Source organism: Rhamphochromis longiceps, linkage group LG23 (assembly GCF_057381845.1).
Source record: "Rhamphochromis longiceps isolate RC_006_pf linkage group LG23, R_longiceps_female_GT1.1, whole genome shotgun sequence".
NCBI classification, from domain to species: Eukaryota; Metazoa; Chordata; class Actinopteri; order Cichliformes; family Cichlidae; genus Rhamphochromis; species Rhamphochromis longiceps.
In genome coordinates this window covers 26,462,159-26,483,205 of record NC_140578.1, presented here as the reverse complement: position 1 = coordinate 26,483,205, position 21,047 = coordinate 26,462,159, and the positions used below count along the sequence as shown (strand labels likewise).

The window sequence follows — 21,047 nt, the reverse complement described above, 5'->3', positions numbered from 1 at the left end:
TGTATAAGTAGTAAAACAACTAGTATACGAGATACTTGCACTATTTTGACCCATAGTTTGTCCCTTGCAACATGATATTTGGAAAAACTTCAGGGTATTTTCTCTTTAGAGAGAACTAGGCTTGCTTTTTGCACCTATTTCCAGATTTTATGCTAAGCTAGGCTGAACAAGTCTTGGCTCCAGCTATGAACAGATATATTGAACTTTAAATATTAACAAACAAAGTAATTTGTTAGAAATATTGAGGTTTGACCCTTTTAGTCAGAGGTTCAGTCATATTTCTTATGACAAATTGTATCTGGCATCTTATGTGAAAGAAAGGTCAGCAGGTACATTCATGGGAGGCTAAACTAGACAGATATTTCAGGACATCTAAAGCCACCTTTGTGCTATTATAAAATGATGCCCAGTCTACATTTTTTATATATTTTCCAGTGTTCCATAATGTATTCGGCAATTCATCCACTATTTTCTGTGCTGCAGTTTGAAGGTTTCAGAAACAGCACAGGAAACATTTAACAATGTTGCTTTCATTTGATTTCATTTTTTTTTCTAACCATATAAATGCTGTCTCTTCCTCTTTCTTTACTGCACCTCTCTAATTTCTGTATGTGTGGGATAAATCAGTCATGTTTCTCTCTTTCTCTCTCTGTCTGTCTCTCAGTAATTTCTGTTTCCTTTCCTCCCGTGGAGGCGCTCAGCAGGTCGCTTCACATCTCCACCATTCCGGATGGAAAGGAGATAAAACACAGGTAAATATGCAGGGACGTGTTCAGTTAACCAGGCGGTGTGTGCGTGGGGGTCGGCAACTAGTTAGGAGGTAATCTAAGTGTGTGTGCATGTAGACTGGACTTTGCCGAGTTTGTGCACAGCAGTCTGTGCTTTTTTCTCCATCTACAGTATAAAGAAGAGTTAAGCTTTGTTAGTAAAACTACTACTAAAATCAGAAATAATGCTAGTGTAATGCAATATATTTGTTTTTAGTGTTCTTGTAGTCCAAGTTTTACCTGTTTATCGACTCTTTCACCTGAACCAACAGAGGAAAAGAGTGGTACCTAAGACACCAAAGATGATTTAGGTTAGAAACGTGTTAAATAGTCATAAAAATGTAATCTATTCTTGTACAAGGACAGAAATTGTCTATTTTTTACATTACATTCAGCATGACCTTCAAAGTATTTCTACTGGAGGAATGTGATGTAAAACACATTGTTTCCATTGTGCTTTTCTGCTCTTACTGATTATTAAAGACTGATAACAGTAGGGATGTCTAATTGAGCAGACTTAGTATCTAAACGCAAGCAAATGGTTGTGGTGTTTTTACCTAACTTCCATACCTAAACCTAACCAAGTAGTTTAGTTTGGTGGATAAACCTTAACCTGTAGTTTTGGTGTATAAAGCTAATGTATTAGTTTACTTCAAGATCTTAAACCTAACCAATGTTTTCTAGTCAAACATCTACACCTAAGTGATTGGTTTCTGTTAACAACGCACTTTGGTTTTGGTGCCTAAACCAAATTTATTTGTTTTCTGTTGGTGAGTAAACCTAACACAGTAGCTTTGGTGAAAAAAACATAACCAAGTGTTTTGGCTTTGGTACCCAAACCTAATTAATAACTTCACTAGTCCCTAAACCTGACCCGGTGGTTTTGTTGAATAAACCCTGTGTGAGCAACAAAACGACTTCCTCTTCCACCAGCCGCTCCAGCATTCAAATTTGGACTTTTTGACCCTGAAAGCATAAAAAAAATCACTTCCTGTTAAGATACACAAATCATATAAGACTGGGCAAAAAATGATAGTTATGAAAAAAGAGGCAAATACCTATGCAGGAACATGAACCTGTTAAACTTTTTCATAGAATTCATAGAAAGTGTTAGAAGTAGTAGTAGTAGTGGTTAAAAACTGCACCATTATCAGAAGCTGAAGAAACCTTTAAAGCGCCCGTGTAGCCTATCAGAACTTCATGTTTAGTTATTGTTTTGCCACTGTAAACTTTTGACAGTGGTAAGTTCAGTGTGTCACCTTTGAGCATGGTGCCATGAATGAAGACTGCAGTTCGAACAATAGCCATTGAAAAACAATGTGACCGGGCTCCTTTATGGAGAGCCTTTCATGTGTTTAAACACCATAAAGGTCCTGTGTGGAACCCTGTGAAATGGTACTTGGCAGCAGCAAATGGATTGTTGAGGCTTACATTCGGAGCGCTGTTTTGAACAGTTTCTGTTGCATGTACGCAGACATTTGGAGTTTATCCATGGAATGAAAAAAGAAAAATCCCTCTTTGTTCGGGATGATGGCTTCCCTTCAGTCTCAACATGTGTCCAGCCCAGTGAGGTTTAAATCTGCCCACCTGTCCACACACTAATCCTCCCAGCCTTATTACAAAACTGTGCAATTAATTAAAGGCTCAATCGCCAGGATTAGTAACCTACATTCAACCTGATACTCATATCAGTATCTACAGAAATGATGTTTGCAGGGATTTAGGGAGGGAGAAAACGCTGAATTTAAATGTCTCGAATAACATAAAATCCACAAAATGAGTGAACAAAAACAAACCAGAGGTGGGTTTCATGCAGCAGCACTGCTGTTCTCGTTTACAGTGGCATTACAGAGATTAAGATTATCTGTGCTGTATGTTTACAGCATAATGAAGCAGGTCTGATATAATGACCATCAAATCTGGATTAGGTCATTCACAGCAGAGGAGGGAATTTATTCCGGTGATTATTGTGAGCGGGCTGAGCTCCACGACAATCCCAGGCCAGGCTGACGTATGCCTGAACACCACACACACACACACACACACACACACACCTTTGGATACACTTATTGACTTTGTAACTAGATTGTTAGATTTTCTCAGGAGTGATGAAGAAGATTCCCACCTTGGATTTCTTCCTGTTTAACTCGTTCACATGTAGAAAATCACACACACACACATTCACACGGAAGAGGTGAAGCGTGCGTGTGCATTTATGTGTGTGTGTGTGTGTGTGTGTGTGTGTGTGTGTGTGTGTGTGTGTGTGTGTGTGTGCCGTTACAAAAGCAGGTTATGGCGGCACAGAAATGACACGGTGCAACAGATGATGGGCATTATCCCATCAACCTGCTGTTTCTGTACACTCTCTGTCCCCTCTGTGTTCTCTTTGAAAGGACAGCAGGAGTGTGTGTTTGTGCATGTGTGTGTGTGTGTGAGAGAGAGAGAGACATGGATGAAGGGAGGGAGTCCTTTCACACACACACACACACACACACACACACACACACACACACACACACACACACACACACACACTCTGCACCTGTCACAAACAGCCTGTCAGAGGGGAAGAAAAGAAAGTTCAACCATGAGGAAGAACTGAGGGAAAAGGGGTGTTTGTTTGAGCCGATTTGGGGTTTATAAGGCCATAACTGACTGCATGTGTTGCTAAAATTAAAAAGGTTTTTGAATTCATAATTCAGTAGGTGTGGGCAATCAATCAGATGTGATTTTCAGTTAAAGCAACATTTCATTGTCTTCCAGGAATGATCAAAACAGGATAATTGACATAAAAAAAAGGATAATTCTGTGTTATTAATCCAGCACATCCCTTTTCAGTACAGTGGTGACTTTGCTCCCTTAATGTGTATTTATTCATTTATTTTTAGTTGACACCATCCAAGTGTGAATTTTTAAAAATCTAAATGGCATATCTCATATAGGACGTGCTGTTGAAGCTGCTTCAGCCTGCCTGCAGTTGTGACACGTCTGCTGCTTTGCAGCCCACCTTGCCATTCATGCCAGCTCTTGCTGTTATTACAAAGCGTAAACTACATTTGTTGTATGGAAATTGGAATTTTCTCTTGAATGTAGGGTCTTGATTGAGTTACCGAGTTGTTATTCCAACTAGTTACAAATAAAGGCTTGAATTGTTTTGGCAACAAAAAATTTCGACTAGCCAGTATTGTTCAGATATAGCAATGTGTTCTAGCGTCATGATGGATCCTTTGGCGTTGCTGCCTTAAAGTGGTCGCTGTTGCATTGTTGAATAACCACAGATAACAGTGCTCTTTTAAAGAGTTGCAAAGATTTGTTGAGTAGAGTAACTCAGTAGGAACCAGTAAGGAAACAGCAATTTGCTTCCTGTTTGGGAGATTTTTGTTTGTGCTCATTTTCCATTGCTTGGTTTATACTTTACCTACTATACTTTCCTTTTCTTTCCGTTTAGCTTGCTGGTTACGATCAAAGGCAGAGTTCAAAATTAGTCTTTGGCTTAGTAAATTTGTACTACCTTATTTGACAGAAATCTGTGCTACTTCCAATCGCTTAATCTTGGGTAAATAATACTCCAGTTAACAAAACTGGATAAGTAGTGGGGTGGCTGTGGCTCAGATGGTAGTGTAGATTGTCTACTAATTAGAAGGTGGGTGGTTTGATCCTACCCGTGGTTCTTCCTTCCCTTAGAAAAAAGGGGGTTGCTTTGAAATGGCAACCCCGGCTGGTGTCCATAGACTTTGTCTAAATCTTTTAAACAACCATTTTAAAAAGAATGAGATTGCAATTTTATTCCACACAATCACAATAATTTAAGTCTTGCTGCTTAGATCTTATATCATTGACACTGCCACGTTATTGTCATTACAAAGACGAGAGTGTTAAGCTTTTGGCAAAAGATTTTGATTTGGGTTCAAAATTCGCCTCTTCACACCATGTTAAAAAACAAGAATGTGACCCTGGCAATAATCATCAAATTTTACAAGCTGTCCCACTGTTTCCAGGGAGTTCTGAGTGTCACCAACGCCAAGGGACACCTCAAGGGTATCTTAAAGTTGCCAGTGACTTGGAAAAACGTCAGCATTTGACTCCATGTGAATGGAGATGGAAAGGCATGAGGACAGTTGAATTAAGGATCTCTCACAGCAGGAGGAGCGACGAGGATCCTGACTGATGGACATCCTGGTCTTGATAAAAGACCAGTATCAGCGCAGCATATCAGCAAACACGAGAAGATCTGCATGCGTACGAGTATAAATGTACCTCACCAGAAGGTTAAGTTCACTGCCTGTAAATTGCCCCCCCGCTACCCCCTCTGTCACCCCCCCGCCACTACCACCACCACCGGACAATAGGCTCAGCAGTGGCCTGGTGATTGCCTCTTTTCAAATGGAAATGCCGGTTGCCTCTCTTCTGCCTGGTTCCCCTAAGCAGTGTACAAATTACAGTTTACAAGGCATGCAGGAATAAAAAAAAAAAGATGGAGTAGATAGACTGAAAAAAGAAGAAGGTGGGAGGGAGGGTGAGCAAAAGCAGAATATCTTTTCTCCCGCTATGTTTTTTTCTTTTTTTAATTCGGCAAAGTGACATGTAAATTAGCCTTTAAGTGCTCCACTTGGGGACTGCGATCGTGCCCTAATTGTCACAGTCAATTGTGGCCAACAGTCTCTTCAATCCAGGCAGCTTTTGACAACAAGCACGCTAGGATCAAAAGACGAATCATCGACTCCCCTCCTAACACATACGCCAACACACGCACACATACAAAGAGAAATAGAAGCGAGAGGTGCGAGTGATGGTTTTACTCGGCGAGGACCAAACGTGGAAGGAAGTGTTGAACACAACAGCAATTTGCTTCCTACACCAGCTTATATTCCCCAAAATCCTTTGAGTGTCAAGATAACAAACGCCATGGATGACAATGTTGGAAGGATAGTGCGTCTAAAATGAGCAGTGGAGGTATACAGTGCATCCAGCAGAGCGTGAACTGACTTTCTACGAGTTCCTACAGGGCCATAAACTTTAGCAGAGGATGAAACAGATCTGTTTGTCTGAGGCAGCTCTGAAAAATAATGCAAACATCTGAAAGCCCAAATGAGCAAACTGGGAACTCTGTGAAGTCTTATCGAAGAGGCCAAGGGTTCAAAGCTGACTTCTCTGCAAAGTTACCCCACAGTTGATGGCAAAAACAAACAAACATTCATTTGCTGCAGTCTGGTTTAAAGTTAGTGATCCTTTGGGAAGACACACATAAACACACTCAAACCAGTTGTAGTCATGTGGTCCTAGGCAATAAATTAACTGATAGTGAGTTTGGACAGTTGTAGGTGATATTCTGGGAATCAGTTTGTTTTACTGAATTACTTCTGTGGTATAATGTGCTTGTTTTACGCTTTACTTCACCGATAACACCAACACCCTAAACTCTAACCCTTTGCTATCATAATATGTGGCGTTTAACTAACACACATCAAACACGTTTTCCAAATAAAGTAATTTTCCTTCCCTCCAGACCTTTTGGGGTTAAAATTAGGGGTTCAACCATCCAACGCACCAGACTCACTCACCGTGAAACTAGAAAAAGTGCAATGCAAACTGATTGCCTTCAAAGAAAAATTGCGCCTCACCACCAAGTTTTACTTACACCAATCAGGCATAATATCATGACGACCTGCCTAATATTGTGTCGGTCCACCTTTTGCTCCTAAAACAGCTCTGCACCATCGAGACATGGACCCTACTAGACCGCTGAAGGTGTGCCTGGGTATCTGTCACAAGGTATTTGGAGTCCAAGTCAACACCCAAACTTGGTGTTGTGCTACTCAAACCGTTTCTAAACCACGTTTGCTTTGTGGCAGAACATTATCCTCCTGAAAGAGGCTACAGCCATCAGGGAATACATTTTCCATGAAATGGTGTACATGGTCTGCAGCGATGATTAGGTAGGTAGTACGTGATAAGGTAACATCAGACCAGGCCACATTCTTCCATCGCTTGCTCTCTAATATATCCCACCCACCAACAGGTGCCATAATGAAGAGATTATCAGTGTTAGTCAAATGGTGTCCATTTCTGGTTTGTATCACACATGTTGCAGTTTCACCACCACTTTGGCGAGCAGTTTGTGACTCCCTTGCGTCTTCTATGCAAACAACAGGTGACTGTGGCTACGTCCACGCTAATGCGTTTCCGTCCACACTGAGACGGCGTTTTCGCTGATGGAAAACGCGTTTTGAAAACGCTCTCAAAAGCGCATACATTTGGTAACTGTGCTTTCGTGTTGCAGTGTGGACAGCAAAAACGCAGACTTTCTAAAACGATGATGCATGTTAGTCATATGATGCAGTCATGTGACCTATTAAACTAAGGCTACGTCCACACGTACCCGGATATTTTTGAAAACGCAAATTTTTCTATGCGTTTGCACCTTTCGTCCACATGTAAACGGCGTTTTTGGTCACTGAAAACGGAGATTTTTAAAAACGCCTGCCAGGGTGGATATTTTTCGAAAACTCAGTTTTTGCATTTACGTTTGAACGAGAAAAACGGAGAAAATGCAGCGTCCAAAGGTGCGCGCCTTTTTTGACGTCACACTGTGCGCCACATTATTGTTTCGGTGAAATGACTTTTTACAATACTGTTACTGTTAATTGTACTCTCTGCAGTGTTTAAATGCTTACATATACACACACAGTTTCTGTCCCTCCACACATACGACTCAGTTCTGCTTCTATGCCCCAACTTTGTTTACTTTTTCCCACCGAGGCTTCTAGACTTCTGATTGGCCAACATTTCTGCACGGTTAGGAATATATCGCCACCTGTTGCTTTGGCATGTTCCTAGCAGCGTTTTCTTTTATTTCTGCGTTTACGTGTGGACGGGATTATTTTTTAAAACGAAAACGGAAAATCTCTGTTTTCAAAAATACCCGTGTACATGTGGACATAGCCTAAGAATAGCGGAGGGCATTATACAGCAGTTGTTTTGTTTGCTCTCAATTTTGACTGCCCTATTAAAGATTAATATCAGTCGGTACATGCTCCAGATAGCTTTTCTTCAAATTCTTTAACTCTCACTCGCTTTTGCTACTTTGTACTTTTGTGTTACTCGCAGCAACAACTCCACCTCATTGTTAGTCCATTTAAAAAAAACTCTGTGCTTTTCCTCGACCTTTTGGCGCGACGTTTCAAAGAGGCAGGTCGAATCTTCTTGCGTTTCACGTATGCGCAGTACTGGAACGTAAGCGTTTTTTGGCCGTTTCAATGTGGACGCACAACTCTGTAAAAACGACTGAAAACATAGATTTGAAAAAGCCGTTTTCAAATCTATTCGGGCTAGTGTGGACGTAGCCTGTGTCAGACTGCCAATGTCTAAAGCAATCCACAGGAGGTTTTTGGTCCAGTGCAATCTACCTCATTTTAATAAGTTTCCCCTAGCAACCGTTTGGGGAATATAGAGGGCCTGAGTCTCTTTCCCTCTGAGTCTTTTTCTTTTTCCGTGAGTTGGCTAAATCACAAATTTCCATTCCTGGAGGCAACACCAGTTCTTAAAAAGTGGCCAGCATCCAACCCTGGTTGAGAGGATGGTTAGCTACTGTGCCAATCTGAAGAGAGTACAACGGCCCTCCAAACAGTTAGTGACAGAGCAAACTGGTTAAAAAGAACTCGTGTCTATGTATTTATAATCTGTCAACTTGGCCTATTTAATGGAAGCTAAAATGTTATAGCACCTAAAAGTAAGACTTTAAAGAGAATAAAAAGTGAATGTTGCTCTAAAAGCGAGTAAATGCCCCATAGACCATTGAAAATAACAAAACAGAGCATCTAATTTATTGCTAAAAATGTTTGCCACCAAAACCCACCCAGTGTTTGGTTCAAAATTGATTGGTTTGATTTCAGCCAAATGTGTTTACTTTTTAAGATATCTTGCTAACAAGCAGACAGGGGAAAAGCTTTAAAGGCTGATATTATTCCACCCAAGACTCATCCACTTCATACCCAACAAACTTTTAATACAGCTAATCATTTCAGCCTTTTTAATCAGTCCACATATACTTTACCTATTCTTGAAAAAGAAACGATACTAAGGAAAATTTTTAGCTGCAGTTGCATGTATTTGCATTCCTAGGTGTTGCAATATTACGTGGGATTGCAGGTCTTATTTTTCGCCTTTATCCATATGTTTAGAAACTTTTCCTCTCTGAGCAGTGCTTCTTTCCTCTCTGAGTGAGAACTCGCCGAGAGCCGGACAAGGTTTCTGCAGATGTAAGTTAGATCTTTTAATTCTATCCGTGCGTCCTGAGAGGATGTAAACTCATATACGGAGGCAGATATTAAGAGCACACCGATATGCAAATGTCTGTCGAAATTAGAGCTACAACAATTATTCAAATGTTTGATTAATTATTCATCGGAGACGCCGTCAATTATTCATTTCGGTGAGCGATAAGTCGTCTCTCTTTTTCTCCCCCTTCATCTCGGAGTGAAAAGTTTTCTTGAGGGATCTATCAGAATCCCAATCAAAACCATTTTATTTGCGAAGTGCAGTAAACGTGCAGGATTTGTTTTGGTGGCAGCAGACAGACGCTACACTTTAAATACTGTCTCTTTGTGCTTGTTCAAAAATGCTCAGAGCGTTTCTGATAATGGTTTTTACAAGAAATAACTGATTTCTCTATATCTCTGTTCTCTATATCTATATTCCTTAGATCTAAATATTTCTATTTTCTCTGTGATCTGCATCTTTCTGTCTATTCTTTATTTTTCCATCTCTTCTTTCTATATCATTATCTCTATGTGTCTATTCTCTGTATTTATATTCTCCATATCTCTCTATATTCTTTCTATGTAGTTATCACTCCCTTTTCTGTATCTCCTTTAAGGTCTGCCTCAACATAGCTGTTCTCTATTGAAATCAATCTGTTTTCTAATGCTACACTGCGGTGTAATTATCTTAAGCCACCCCTCCTTTCTTTACATTTTGCTAGGATAATGGAAAACAGATGGGCTGGTTTATTGACATGTGCAAATATACGTGTAAATGCAGCATATAAGGCAAAATCCAGAGTTTGTACAATTCTAACAAGCTTGAAATTCAATATTTGTTGTGACCACCTTTATTCTTCAGCACAGTCTGAACTCTCTTAGGCAGCTTTCTTGTCATTTCTTTAAGTCATCTTCAGGAATAGTTCTCCAGGCTTCTTGAAGGACATTCAAAGCTCTTCTTTGGATGTTTCTGCCTTTTGTTCTGTTCTCTGTTCAAGATGACCCAACACTGCTTCAATAATGTTGAGGTCCAGGCTCTGGGGAGGCCAATCCATGACTGATAGTGCTCCACTGTGTGTTTTTCTATCCAGGTATGATTTTACTGCATTGGCAGTGTGTTTGTGATCATTGACATGATAAAAAATAATGCTGTTGACAGGATTGACCAGATTGTATTGCATAGCGAATCAAACCTGATGGTACTTTCTGTGTTCATAATTAATTAATTTTGACAAGATCGCCAACACCACAGACCCAAATGTAGCTCAAACCATGACAGAGCCTCCATTGCATTTTACAGATGGCTGTAGCCACACACTGTTGTTCCTTCCTGCTGATCTTTGTACATACTGATGATGATTTGAACCCCAAAATGTCAAATTTGGATTCATCACTCCATCAAACCTACTTCCACTGATTTTCAGTTTAGTGCAATCTGCAGTCTTGTAATTTGGCATACCTCAGCCTTTTCTCCGTGTCAAGAATGGCTTCTTGACAACCATCCTTCCACAGAGACCATTTCTGATGAGGCTTCAGTGAACAACAGATGAATCAGTTGAGGGTTCAGATGGATCTCTTAGGTCCTGTGTCAGGCCTTTGCTGGATTTGTTCCTGTTTCTTAAGGTCGTGACTTTCAGATACAGTTCACCTGCTGTAAATAGTAGTTTTAGTAGATAGTAGTTACTGTAGTTTTTTTTTCTTCTTTTGTCTTCCACATTTCCAGTTTCCTCAATTTTTTAAGGACACACTGCACACCATGAGAAGTTTTATATGACAAGTTTTCAGCCAATAGCTCTTTGGTAATCACAAAAATTGTATTTTAAATTTGTCAAACTGTGTTATCTTTGACATTTTTCATAGATTTAACTGAAAAATGACTAACTAACAAAATGTCAAATAATTCATAGGTCACTGCTTAACAAACTAGAATTCCTCTGAAAATGGTGAATACAAGAACTGATCCAAAGAAAAACTTTGAAATACCTCGAGGAAGCCTGGAGAACTATTGCTCAAGACCACATTAAAAAAATGACAATGAGGGGTTGGCTCAAGACTTTTGCATAGTACTATACATCTACTCTAAATGTCAGTTACGTCCAAGAAAATAATACATACGTACATACAGTTATGTACTTGTACACTGAATATGACATATTTAAAAAGCTCACGTTTGACTTTCCTAAATTACAGTTTAACAAAAATTAAATAGTCCCGATCTGCTGGGGTTTCTTTACTCTGTTGCTGGTTAACCTTTGTGTCACGTGAATATGACAAAAGATGTCAACGTGTGTCTGGCTAAAATAAAAGTTTTCATTCAGTTTTCTTTCCCACACGGTTGCTTTTTTCCCCTCTTTTTTGAAGACTGTCCACAGGAGAAAAGGGCACAGGATGTGTTTGTCTTTCTTTTTTTTAAAGTGGCTCAGTCGTGGTCATTTGTAGAAGACTCTGCTCGGGTTTTCAGCTAACAAGAACAGCATGAAAAATCAATACCTTTTTTTAGTGCGAGCATTTGTTTCTGCACCAATCAGCTATGCAGCGATCTTGTTCTCTCTGCGAGCTTTCTTGTCCAACTGAGAGAGATCAGAAATGCTCAGAAAAAGAGCAGTTTTTCCTCCTCTCGCCCTTTTTCTTCCTCACGGCCAATGTAAACTAAATTCATTTTGCATGTTTGAAGAGTCCTCGCAGATCACACGCTCCAGCCTTCGCCTCTCGCTCTTTAATTGTCCGTCAATCTCTGGAGTTGTTGTGGTGCCGGGGCTCTTGCGGTGGCTATCACAGAGCCAAACCCCGTCGAGAGATTTCCAGTTTGATGTTGCAGAGCTGGAAGAGCCACAAACGAGTGCAGAGAGGAGCCAGAAAAGGAGATGTGATCTGGGATACTTCTGTCGTGCATTCAAACCCTCTGAACGCCAACAACAACCGTTATTTTAATTGAAAAGAGGCGAAGCTCGCTTTCGGGGCTAAAGCACAAACTGTATGCTGAGGCTTTAACACTCGAGGGGCTGAGCTGCAGCCACTTGACAGCTGTTTTGAATTGTAGAAGTGCATTTTCAAAAATGTCCCTCCTCTTTTTTTTCTAGACCCACTTTCTGGTCAAACCAGCTTTGTTTGATTTTCTACATGAAGTGGTTATAATTGTATTTACACCAGCTCCCTCCACTGCAGGCATGTTGTTCAAACTCTGTCCATCCTCATAACTTTGTCTAACCTCTGTCTTTCTCCATATCGCCATAAAACAGGAGTGGAGCAGATTTGAAGTTTCTAGCAGTTTAACTCGACACCTAGATTTCCACCCTGTGGGCAAATCTGAATCATTGTGATGATCGCCCAAAGATAATAAAAAAAATCCCCTCTTACTTAATGTCTAAGAGATGTCATATGCCCTTGACACATGAGCAAAGCGACACCACCCATCACATGAGGTGGAGCTGGTGTATATTACTGTCAGACTTTGTGGTTATATCACAACTGAACATTGAGCAGTTGTTGATTGAAACTCTGCAAGTGCCCCTTAAAGTCTCCATGCTCATAAAGGAGGGTAGGTTTTAAGAACAAATGCTGCTTAATGCTACAATCACACAGGCAGCGGCACGACCACAATTATGGCGGCCGAGTGCAATGAACTTGTGATCCTGACAAGTCCTGCAATGACTTGTGGTCAGTTGACGTCCTCAGAGCAACCCTGGTACATCAACTCAGTCGTAAAATACGATGGAGTCAGCGTGCTGTCAGTTTGTGATTGATCAAATTGGTATTTAAATGTAATTGTCACACACACACACATATATTCTTTGAGTCGCTCTTTTTCATGATTCACACCACTCAGTGCCTAGTTGCCAAGAAGTTGGTGTTTTCTATGCAAACAATGTTCAACAGAAAAAATCTGCTGTCATCAAAGCAGTCACGTGACATCCTCCTTGCAACTGATTCGACTCCCAGGAACTGCTTGCCAACTAGTTGAGGAATGGACGGTTTTCCCTAGTGACCAGAAATAAATGGTAAATGGACTGGTGGGTGGATGCAGCTGACATTTGACATCCAATTAGAGGATGACCTGCACAATCACCTGAGCTACAGCCACCCCAGGGGTTGCAAAGAGGCCCTGGTATGTAGTTGCACATATTATACATAAAGCACGTATTCTCACACATGGTTAGAAAGTAGGGTTAGGGTTAGTCCTAACCCTACCCTCTGGTTTACCCGAGTTCTAGATTGATCAGCAGCCTGGCTCACTGTACTATCATTCATCGATCATTGATCAGTGCTTCAAATGTATCTTATTGGCGAAGAATTCGCGAAGAATTCGTGGCAAAGCCAGGTGTAGCTATGGCCTCGCAATCATTAACAAGGAAAGCCGACCCTAACAGCACTTACGGATTAGGTAGGATTATGATGGAAACCATGTTTATCAAATGTACAATGATTCTGTGTAGTTAGACAACTGTTTTATGGCATGTTTTAAAATTCAGATTTTTTGCATAGCCGGTATAAAGAGGGTGGCTATCACCTCTTCGTTTGAAGAGTGAAACCAGTGCACAAATGTGCAAAAAGCAGGAGGGTGACTCCTCTAGTTGTAGAGAAGCCTGAAAAAAACAGGCTTACTTCTCACTTACTTACTTTCCTAATTAGTTTTTAGGGTAATTTGCTACTTTCTAGTCTAATTTACTACAACATGATAATAATTTTGATAAATTATGGTTTAAAAAAATAAATTAAAAAAAGAATGTTTTAGGTCAAAAGTTGCAAATGTGTGTGATGTGTTTGCAAACCAATATGGTGATAGAGAAAAAACTAAATAGTCTGTAAACCAATGAGAAACGTTACAGTTGCCATTCTTTATATACCGTCTATGATTTTTTAGTTATGTGTATTGTCACTCATATTCAAAATAGCAGTTTTTATAGGAGTGGGGGATTTTCTGTACAGAACTGAACAGTAGTTATGTTACTGGGACATTTGTACTAATGCTACTTCGCGATTACCCTGAATTTCATCTGAATCTCTCATTTCTCCCTGGGGAGTTTCGGCTTCCCATGTCGGACAGAATTCTTTGTAAGGCTATTTTCTGCTTTGATGTCATGAACCAAACTGAGAGGGAAACGCTGAATCATTGTTTTGCTTGGAAAAGTGTCAGATTTGTTTTTGCCAATAATTAAACTATTAACTGTGGGCACGAAACAGCAGTTTCAGCAGCTTCAAGCCAAATGCATCAGCGTCGGGATCGTCCTCCGTCTTGACCTTTGACCTCCATCGTGTCAGTTGTGCGTAACTGCAGATAGCGTTGAAAGTTTCGCCCAAATCTGGGCATTGGCGTCGACTGACAGCGTTTTCTCGGCATCAGCTCCACTCCTTAATGGATGGATATCGGTGTGTCGTGACACTTGCAATTCCCCGACTGAGGCGTCGGTGCCAAAACGAGCTCAGCTTTGGCCCGAATGTGTCTGCTGTCTGGCATCTTTAACCTGATCTGTAGTCACATAAAACCTTTCCTCTCTCTTCCTCTCTCTTTGATGTGTCATCAGCAGTGAAACTCCTCTCGGCGACCCAAAATGAGGCGTATCACCCCCTCACCGTCATCCTCCACGAGGCTGATTCTACAGCTCTCGCGGTGCAGATCTGAGCGGCACAGGTCAGTTTTAGATAACAGACACACCCGAATGCATCACTGTCATGCAACACTCTTTTATTTCTCCCTGAAATTAAACCATAAGAGAACAGCACGCACAAACGACCACAATGAGTATTCCCCTCATATTGTAACAGGTTTGGTTGAGCTGCTTCTGCTACTGATGATGCTGCTGCTGCCGGACTGGGCATAGATTCATCACCGCTGCGTCACGTGACGCTCACAGTACTAAATTAGGCCAATAATCAGGGACGCCTGGCGGCTGAGTTGTTGACTGCACAGCATGTACATGCAACAGTCCCGAGGCGTGTTCTGCAATGGCATCCTTCTCTCTCGCTCCCTTCTTGCCTTATTTCAGCGTGCAGCAAAAACCAGAGACGCACACAGACACGTTGATCCCTGCAAATATATCCCTAGCACATTGTGGGCCTTGTTAATAACCACACGCACACACCGGCGGTGTCAGATGGCCAGTGATGTCGGCCACGGAGAGGGGAGAGCGGGCACGGCTGTAACACAAGCGACCACACCAATCAGGGAGGAGACGGGAGTTGTTTGGTCATTTAAGGTTGGAAACAGGTCGACGTAGATCCTGGAGGGTTTTTTCTTAGTTATTTACACTATTCCAGATTAATTGATGTGATTTACACCAGAGCGAAGGGTGCAATTTGCAGGCAAAAGCGGGGATGGAGTGGGTTGTAGCACACCTGTAATCCTCAGTGTGTGACCCTAATCCCAACCATGTCTGAGACAAATGGCATCTGATTTTTTTTTAGGGGGTGTAAATGTAAAAATAATATAAATAATAATTTGTTTTAGTTCCCTGATTGCAAAGACTGAGAAGAATAATTTTCAAAAGCCCACTCCCCCCAAAAATCACCTTTTTTGTGAGGGTTAGGGTTTGTATTTTATTCAGTTAGTGCAGATTATAATATTATATTTTTATTATATTAGGCACATTAAGACTTTATTTTTTGCTTCCTCCTTGTCCGTTTAGCGTGAGTGCACACCGTTACACTGAGAGACTGGAGAACACCACCCGACACGAAATCAGGAAGCTTCCAGGATGAAGATCTAGCCGTCTTCTAATCGAGAGGTCGGAGCGTCCCCGGGCAAAAATACTGAACCTCAGACTGCTGCTAACAGATCCCTCATCGTGTGTGTGGGGTGTGTGAGCACCGAGTAGAAATTCATATAAGTACAAACACATTTACACTGACAGAGGTATGCAAATTAATATTTTCAAAGGACAAAATCACATGCAAAGTTTTTACAAACCTAAAACAAAACCTTGATTGATTGAACAATTGGAAGCCAGAGGAGAAGTAAATATTAGCACATATGTGTGTGTGTGTGTGTGTGTGTGTGTGTGTGTGTAGTCTCTGTTTTCTTTCAGAGACATTGCAGATTAAATTTTCACAAGGCAAAAAAAGAGAAAAAGATTCCATGTTTGTAAAAGCTTTTGAGAATAAGGGTGGGGTTTAAAAGTAAGCTGTAAGAGGATCACTTCTCAAAGGATACCTGCACGGACAGAAGTTAAGCCGCAAGTGCACGAACGTGTCTAACAGGTCAGCTTGTTACAGACGGACTCCCTGCACGCTTCTTCTAGAGCAGGAAGTTCGCAGCATCGGGTGAAAGTAACACCGAATAGCGTCTATCACAGATTCTTCTTTAATTCCAGCAAAGTGCTTTTTCTTATTATTATTTTATTTATTTTGAATTTTTTTGCTTGAAGCACAGCACGCATCTCTGCCTCTGATTCGGCTTCTTATTGCTGATTTTTTTCTCCTGCCCCATTAGCGGTAAATACGCTGCCTTTTGTAGGTTTGATTTGTGGTCGTTTACGTGAAATCTTCTGAGGACTCAGTCGCTGTGGGCAAAAACGATCTGCAGAAAACCCACTAAAAGTCAGCTGCTTTGACCTCTGACCTCCCCCGTTCGCCGCCTGTGATCTCAAAATTGCATCCTATGAGTGACGTTTGTTATTATTAACACGGAGGGTTTTTTCTCTCTCTCTTTTTTTTGTAACAGCAGCTGACAGCGAGCGTAACCCGACTGCTCAGCAGTCGCACAAACAGAAGCCGTAATTAGACCGACAGATCCTCCAAATACTGCGAGACGTTCCTGCAGAAGCCTCTGCACTGCTGTCTTTGTGTGTTTACACCGTCGAAAAAAACTAAAAGTGGGCCTTCTCTCTCTCTCCCACACACACACACACTGAGGCTGGGAGAGAAAATTAGGATTATAATCTCGGTAATCAGCAGTCACGCCTGAGGCGGGCAGCTGCAGAACTGCAGAGCTCCAATTTAGGCGTCGGACATTAAAAACCATTAAAACCCAAGTGAATTTCCCACTTATTGATTTTTCTGGGGCAACAATTCAACTTCAGGAAGGAGGAACAACAGAAAAAAGAAAGAAAGAAAGCCAAAAGAAAAAGCAACAGCGGGTAATGTGCTGCGAAATGTTCTTGTTTTTATTTCCAGAAAAGAAAAAAAGCCATAAAAAACACACGTTTTGATCATTTTCACTTCAAACCTGCACAGTTATCTCACACTTTTTATTCTGCAGGTAATGCGCACACACACAAAATGATGAATCATGCATGTGTTGTTTCGGGTACCCCCCCCCCTTCCCCTCCCCTCCCTTCATTGAAACCAATATATTCATTAAGCACAAGGTCCCCCTATAGGTCACACACCGACTGTAATCCGTTTTCACGGTGAATATGTGGTGGCCCCACGGACGATGGAGGGGTGGGGGTGTGGGAGAGGTGCCACTCAGTGGGGGCAGAGTTGGAGCTGCGGTTCAAGTGTGTGTGTGTGTGTGTAAGAGAGAGAGTGAAAGAGGAGGAAAAAGGGGGTGGGGTGGGGGGATTATGGCGTGACTGCTTGGTTTACACCGTGGTAGCAAATTACACGTGACAACAATTCACCCGGAACCAGAACCACTCTGGACCCCGAGCAGCAACAGCAACGGGGGGCGAAGCAGCTTCGCTGGTCCTCGTCATGCTCAGGTTCCTTGTCTTCCTCCTACGACATCATCCTCATCAGGGTTTAAGGAAGGAGACGAGAAGAAACGATGGAAGTGATTAAAAAAATACAGAAAAACAAAAATAATGAGAGAGAGAGGACACTTCCTCTCCTTGCAGACAACAACAACAATAATAATAATAACAATAACACAGAGGAGGGGTTTCTATGCAAAAGTTTCTTTTGCAACCTCTGATGTTTTTGTTTTGTTTTTTTGGTGTGAGTGTTGGGGGGGGGGGGGGGCATAGGGGTGGAGGTGGTGGAGGTGATGGGGAGGTTGAGGTGAGGTGGGGGTAAATCATCCAGTTCAGCCCCTTGATTGATGATTTAATTAGCCATACAGTGGCGAACTGCAGGGAGGACAGGACGCAAAATAATGCTTTATTTACATAACCAATCAGAGCACTGCAAAGGTGGAGCTTCCTCCCTCTCTCCCTCTCTCTCTCTCTCTCTCTTTCTCTCTCTCTCTCTCTCTGTGAGTGGTGCAGAGATGGTTGACTTCTGTAATAAATGCGGGATTCATCCTGTTAAGTGGCGTCCAGAAACACACACACAGACAGAGAGGGAAAAATCACTCGAACCATCCCGGAATATTCCTCTGATATTCCTGCGCGGGCTCGTGCGGCTGTGGCGGTGTGACATCACACTCACTTTATTCCAGTTGGGGTCTTTTTTTTATTTTTTTTTTAAATAAAAACAAACAAACAGAAAAAAATGTATTGATTTCCCCCCCTGCCTTCACACACGCGCCGAGGCTGCGCGGCAAGCATCGGGGGGAACAAACGGCGAGGACTCCTGCAAACCGGCAAACATGGGACTATTTTTTTTCGTGTTTTATTTTCAGTTTTTTAAGTTGGATAATGCGCCGAGTTTGCGCGCAGGTGCATTGATTTAAACACACCTCCAGAAACGAACCGCAAAAAAAAGAATAAAACTTGTTCCAAAAGGATCAAAAAATAAATATGAGGGGGAAAAAAATAAAAGAATTAAGACGAGCCGAAAACAAGAAAATGATCATTTCTAACATTTTTAACTAAAAAACGAAAACATTTTTTCAGAACCCAAAAACTAATAAAATTGAGGAAAAGCTGCGTTTTCACCAAATTTACATATTTACAGCGTAAATAAAAACCGAACATCCGCCAATCTTTTGCAGCCAATTACAAAATAATAATAATAATAATAATTAAATACAGAACACATGTAACTGCCCCCCCCAGCTCCAGCATCCCTCTCCTGTTTCTGCGACTTAAACCACATTACTCCTAACAACAGGCACACATTTCCACGAGCGAACACATATAAAAATGAATCATCCTTATGAGTTTTTTTTCCTTTTGCCCCCCCTCCCCCAACCACCACCACCTCACCTCCTCCACCTATCTTCTCTCTGCAACACAAACACTCAGAAGACAGGGGTTAAAAAAAGAAGTACACTCACTGTCGCCTGGTTCTTACTCCGTGTCGAAGCCCGACATAGTTGGTTTCACGCTCCAAAAAAATAAGAAGAAGAAAAAAGGGAAAAAAAGAAGACGAAGAAGAAGAGAGAGAGGGAGGGAGGGTAGAGAGAGAGAGAGAGAGAGAGAGAGGGGGGGGAGGGGGGGAACTTGAGCCCAGAAAGATGCTCACGTTTGGCTCTCCTCAATTATCCCCTCCCGTGAAGATAGGTGGCGTGCGTTTCAGGGGGCTTCTCCTCTCTCTGTGTGTTTGCACGGCAAAGAAAAGGAGGTGGAAAGGGAAAAAAAAATGTCATTAGAAGAGGCGTAACACGTCAGTCCCTACCCAGGTTTGTTTCCTGGAGTGGGTGTAAGACATCAGTTGTAAACCTGCCCTAGCAGGAATAGCGGTCCCTCCCTCCTCCCAACTATTTCTAAGGCTTTTATTTCTAAGGCTTTATCAACACCGGTGGAACAGGACCCGCTCACCGCCGCCAAGCTCCCGCTATCAGCCCGTCCTCGCAGCTCCTCTTCCCCGCAAAAAGAAGCCTCTGGACCCTCCTTTAAAAAAAAAAAAGCAAAAAAAAAAAAAAGAACAAAACAACAAAAAGAAAAACCCAAAAGAGAAAAAACAGAGCCGAGCAGGTATGTGCATCCTTACTTTTCTATCATTTCCACTCTTTTTTTCTTTTATATTCCTCCTCTCTCGCGCTCTCTCTCTTTCTCTCTCTCTCTGTCGCTCTCGCGCTGTCGCTCGCTGTCTCGCGGACAAATTGTGTCGGATATTACAACTTCCACGCGCTCGCGCCAGAGTTTGGGAGCTCCGAAACTTCGACTTACCTGCGCAGGTGGAGAAAGGTGCGCTTGGGTTTAAAAAAATTATTTATTTTATTTTCTTTAAAGGAAAAAAAATCCATCCGCTTTTTACATTTTTCCCACACACACACGCAGACACACGCCTCCCTGCGCTCTGCTCGCCGTCTCCCTCCGCGGTGTCCTGTAGAGGCGTCCTGCGGGGTTGTGACAGTCGGGGAGAAGCTGCTTTTTGTCGGGCGTCTGTCGCCGCACAGCCCCGGAGACCCGGAGAAAAAAAAGGCGATTCCGTACGGGTGTCTTTGTTTTTTTTATTCATTTATTTATTTCCTCTCGTTCTGGATCTTATTTGAACCATTTCTCCCACTCGCTCGCTCACTCAGCTCTCCACTCCAATACCCACTTTTCCCAGTAACGGCGATTTGCGCTGATAGATTCGCAGGCGAAACGCGCAATTTGGCTCTAATCGCTTCTTCTACTTTTATGTTTATGCGCCATTTGTGCCTTAAAGCTTTCTTTCCTCTCTCCTCTTTCTTCTTCTTCTTCTTTTGGCACATTTGAACAATTATCTCTCTTCCCCCCCCCCCCCCCCCCCCCCCCGTCCATCTGTTATTTATTAGCAGAGTTTGGATTCACTTTATTAAACCTGAAAGAGCAATTTTTGCTCAAGTGTTTATCGGGTGTTGCGTGACTTTTAAATCCCAGGGAAAGCCCTCCGTTTTTAAAAGAACAGAGTGACTGAAATGTGAGTTTGTTCTCCCTAAAAAAGCGCAAAAAACTAGAAAATGATTGTTTTGAAGTTTAATTAAAAGAAGTGGATATTTTTTTTTAAATATTTTGCTTACAACGGAGAGGAGGAGGTAGAGAGCGGGCTGTGAAACTTTCCTGATTTTAAATAAGAAGAATTCCGCTTCTCGTCCTCAGCCCTGATCTCTGAGCCGATCAGCTGAAAATCTAAATTAGACGGACACGGATCTCCCCCCCCCACCCTCCACCTCACCGCTCCTCTCCTCTCCTTCCTTTCCCCTATTTCTCCCATTTTTTCTTTCCTCCTCTCTCTCTTTGAAACGATCTGTCCCTCCGATCCAACACGCATTTTCAGCTTCTCGTCCGGGGCG

General features: G+C 41.9%; 1 protein-coding gene and 1 long non-coding RNA gene across 8 annotated transcripts in view; one reads left to right on the top strand and one right to left on the bottom strand.

The window, feature by feature from the left end:
- Positions 1-17,109: 17,109 nt before the first annotated feature.
- On the bottom strand, positions 17,110-19,744 carry LOC146642077 (uncharacterized). Its single transcript, XR_014909545.1, has 3 exons — positions 19,606-19,744; positions 19,122-19,379; positions 17,110-17,693 (listed from the first exon to the last, which is right to left on the bottom strand). It is a non-coding gene; the product is annotated as an uncharacterized LOC146642077 (long non-coding RNA).
- The window catches only part of zeb2b (zinc finger E-box binding homeobox 2b), a 100,329-nt gene continuing 98,900 nt past the window's right edge, over positions 19,619-21,047 (top strand). For 4 of the 7 annotated variants that reach the window (XM_085397560.1, XM_085397559.1, XM_085397556.1 and 1 more), the window contains exon 1: positions 19,625-19,761. The gene's annotated coding sequence lies outside the window, so the exon portion shown is untranslated. Of the gene's footprint in view, positions 19,762-19,825; positions 19,975-21,047 lie in introns of those variants that run through there. The other 3 variants (XM_085397557.1, XM_085397555.1, XM_085397558.1) reach the window with 3 other exon arrangements.